Consider the following 3,744-nt stretch of genomic DNA (forward strand, 5'->3'; position numbering starts at 1 on the left):
ATCGTCTCTGGTTAAATTAGGAAACTGAGGCTCAGAGAGGTAATGTGGCTTGAGGCAGAGTACAGGGCTTAACACCCTGCTCATCTCTGCCTCCTCGGGGCTGTTACTTGGAGCAAAGCCCTCCAAGCCCAGAGGCCCCAAGCAGGTACCGGCCCCACAAGGGCCCCCATAGTTCAGGTGTGTCCAGCCCAAGCAGGAGGCCCCTCGGAGAAGGCCTGAGCCCAGCTAGAGAACAGGCTTCTCTGTCTTAGAGGTTGGCACGCCCTCTGTTCCTTCCTTAGACTAAACTGCAGCCACTACCTTGGGGAATTTCAAACCACATGAGAAGGTCCCACCATCCAGCTCCAGCTCTGGTTCCACCCCCTCAGCTTCACCTACACCCCTACCCTGCTCAGGAATCTACCGAGACTCACTGCTGGCTCTTTTCTTGACTCAGTCCCCTTCCTTCTTCCTGCCTCCTCCTGCCCACCTAGGATCTGTACTTCTGATTAGTAATTCATTTCAGTGTAAACAGCAAGACATCCATCCTTCTAGGTCCCAAAGAAAAGAGCAGGACTCCAGGGGCCGAAGTGCCAACGACTGCCTCAGGAGACTGGATGGATGGTGATGGGGAAACCGATAGGGGAACGAGAACGAGGCTTGGAGGTTGTCCGGGAGAAACAAACCAGCTGCTGCTTCCGGGCTGACTTCAGAGGCCCTTGGACAGCAGCATGCAAAGTGGACATCTTACCGCAGGCACTTCCGGCCAGCAACGGGTTTAGCCCAAGTTACAGAAGCTCTGTTTTGGATATTTCTCTTCAATATCAAATATATATCTTTTTAAAAGTCAGGAGAATAGATGTAATTTTGGGTCTTTCTTTTCATCATACATGAGGGTTTTTTTTTTTTTTTTTAAGAAATTAAAAGAGTTTATTGGGCAACTTAAAATCCACTTTACCTTTCTTTTTCTTTTCTTTTTAACCTTTCATCCCAATTTATTGGAAGACTGTAAAATAAAGGGAAGTGTTGCTACATTTACAATTCCCAGAGAACTGCACTGCTTACTGAGTGTGGAAAGCAGTTGGAGTTAGGAGAAATGGCCTTCCCAGCTCTATATGACTCTGAACATCATAACCAGATTCCGGTTTGCAAACCCTGAGAGTGACAGTGTGCTCTGCTCCCTGTAGAGACCCTGTCACCTCTAACACACCATGACCCTGTGTCCCAGGAGCAACAGGATGGGAGGGGGTTCAGCTTGGACGTCACTTTCTCCTCTGGGAGCCCCGGGAACAGCGACATAGTGTGAGGCCTCCCCCTCAGCTGTCAATGTCTAGCACTAGATCCTTTTCTGAGAAGAGGCATTGGTGATGGTGGGAGAGAGAGTGGAGGTGCCAAATGTGAGACAGGGGGTAGGGACAGTGGGGGGACCACACAATGAAACAAGAAGCTCATGGTCAGTTAGTCAATCTCTTCTCTCAAAGCCAAAAGCCCTGTCCCTCAGCCTGGGTGAATGCATTCCACATGGATTCCTTGAGCCCCTTCTGTGAGCCAGACGCCATGCTAGGTGGGGACACAGTGAGAAGCAAGGCAGGCTTGCCTCCCTGCTTTTCTAGAGCTTAGGGCAAAACACAGATATTAAACAAGGGTTGTTGGCAATTATGGAAAGTGTTACAAGGAGAAGCTTCGAACTTGGCCCTTTTAGGGGGTCCAACGCCTCCTGACTGTTGATGTACTCCTCCAGTCTCCACCTCCACTTTAGACCTTTGCTTCTCACATATTCGTGGTCAACCCAGGGAGATGGAAACCCACTGCAGCTGCCTGCCAGGATGTCACAAAACTAAAACTAGCTTTGCTTAGAGTGGCTCTACCTCAAGGACACAGCTCCTTCCTGGCTCCAGGCAGGAATGACCACAGTCCACATGGTGCTATGGAGCCCAGGAACTGGCCCAGGGGATAAGCTGTTGATAGGAAACCACTACACCAGATTCCCACAGAGCCCAGCCAGTTCCTCAAGCCCAGCTCACCACACATGCCGTGGCTGGCTGGCTTGGCACTATGCTGCCTCCCCACAGCTCACCTCGGCCCCAGCCAGCAAAGAGCCCAGCAGGGACAAGGTGAAGAATGCCCCATGCCATGAAGGGATCATGGGAAGCCCCTTCGCTTTTCCTCCTCCCCTCCCACCAGGCATTCATGGTCCTTTGGTGTCTCTTGACTGCCTTTCTTTCCCATCTCCCCACTTAGAGAACATGAGTAAAGGTATTGGTCTACTTAGAGTTCCTGCTCCATCATCCACTCCCATGGGCTGCTAGGACTCAGGATTCCAGTGCCCTTCTCTACCCCGGTGCTCCGGCTGTGCCTGTCACTTTCTACTACCACCACCAACACACGCACGTGCGCACACACACACACTTACACACATGCACACATACACACATGCACCATAGGAGGGGGTGTCTATAATCTGTTGCTCTGGGCTTATGCTTATAACTGTTCCATCCACCTGGACCATTGTCTCTGGCATCCATACCCACCTCTTAGAACCAGCCACCTGTAAATTCACTATTTGTGTCAAGCATTGTATTTCATACTCATTCATTCATTCATTGGACAAATATGTATTGAGACCTACTGTGTGCTGGACACTGTGTTGGTGCTGGGGATACAAGGGTGAACCAAATAGGAATCATCCCTGCCCCCAAGCAGCTGCTAGCAGACATTAATAGCTCGTGTTTATTGAGTGCCTACTATATACCGACCCTGTGTTAAGCACTTTCTGAATTATCTGATTTAATCTGTCAGAGAAATTGTTTCATTTAAGGAGCACATCAAACTGAACCATAGAGAAAAGTGTGGACTTGCCCGAGACTGTTGGACGGCCTTGGCTGAGGGGTAAAGCAGGGACTCCAAAGTGCTGCCCTAACCACTACCTTTCCTTTCCCTGCCCCACTCAGATGCCACCTCCTCCAAGGAGGCTTCCGGAATCTTCTCCCAGACTCAAGGGCTGCCTTGGTCTCTCTAATCCAGCCTTCAGATTTGACACATCCATCTCCTCCTCCCACAAGGATACCCAGAGAACTAGAGCCGTCTCTGCATCATTCCTCAGGAGCGCAGTTGGATGAGCGACCCCCGAGCCCCTCCAAACGTGCGGCGGATCGGAACTAGAGCCCTGGGCTCCTTCTCTGCCATGGGTTTTCATCTCGCTGAATCGCAGATCTTCCGGAGGGGCCTCTGCATAGGGCCGACCCATCAAGGCGCCCATTTAACAGATGAGGCGGACAAGGCCCCAAGTGGGTAAAAGCTCCTTGCATCTCCAGGCCGGGTCAAGGTCGACCCCCTTTTCTTCCAGCGAGCCTTGGTCCCTCCGACAGACGCTTGGGTGAGGAGGGGACAAGGAAACCCACTGGGGACGGTCAGCCTCCCTCCCACCACCCCGGACCAACGCCCTCTCGTGCAGATCCCAGGCACTTCCTCCAACAGAGGTGGGGGCGAGACTGGGGACCCCTCGTCCCCTCCCTCAGGCCCTCCTTCGCCCAGCGCGGTCTGCAGGTGGACAGGAAGCCACCGCACCTAGGCCTGGCCGCTCCTCGCTCCTCGCAGCCCTGGGCGCCCCGGCGACCAGACGCCTCCTACCTGCTCTGTCGAGCCCCGCTCGGCCTCCCGCCAGCGCCGCCGCTCTCCCAGCCTGGGTCCCCGCCGCCGCCGGCGCTGCCACCCTGGGGATCCCGCCCCCACCCGGGGCGTCCCGCCCCCGGCCCCGCCCCGTGC

The 3,744-nt window shown here is 53.8% G+C and overlaps 1 protein-coding gene across 1 annotated transcript in view; it reads right to left on the bottom strand.

Annotated features, from left to right (window-relative positions):
• The window catches only part of NCMAP (non-compact myelin associated protein), a 51,571-nt gene extending 47,913 nt beyond the window's left edge, over positions 1–3,658 (bottom strand). The window contains exon 1 of the mRNA XM_015440755.3: positions 3,610–3,658. The gene's annotated coding sequence lies outside the window, so the exon portion shown is untranslated. The remainder of the gene's footprint in view (positions 1–3,609) is intronic.
• Between the last annotated feature and the right edge of the window lie 86 nt (positions 3,659–3,744).

This window comes from Macaca fascicularis, chromosome 1, assembly GCF_037993035.2.
Source record: "Macaca fascicularis isolate 582-1 chromosome 1, T2T-MFA8v1.1".
In the NCBI taxonomy this organism is placed as follows: domain Eukaryota; kingdom Metazoa; phylum Chordata; class Mammalia; order Primates; family Cercopithecidae; genus Macaca; species Macaca fascicularis.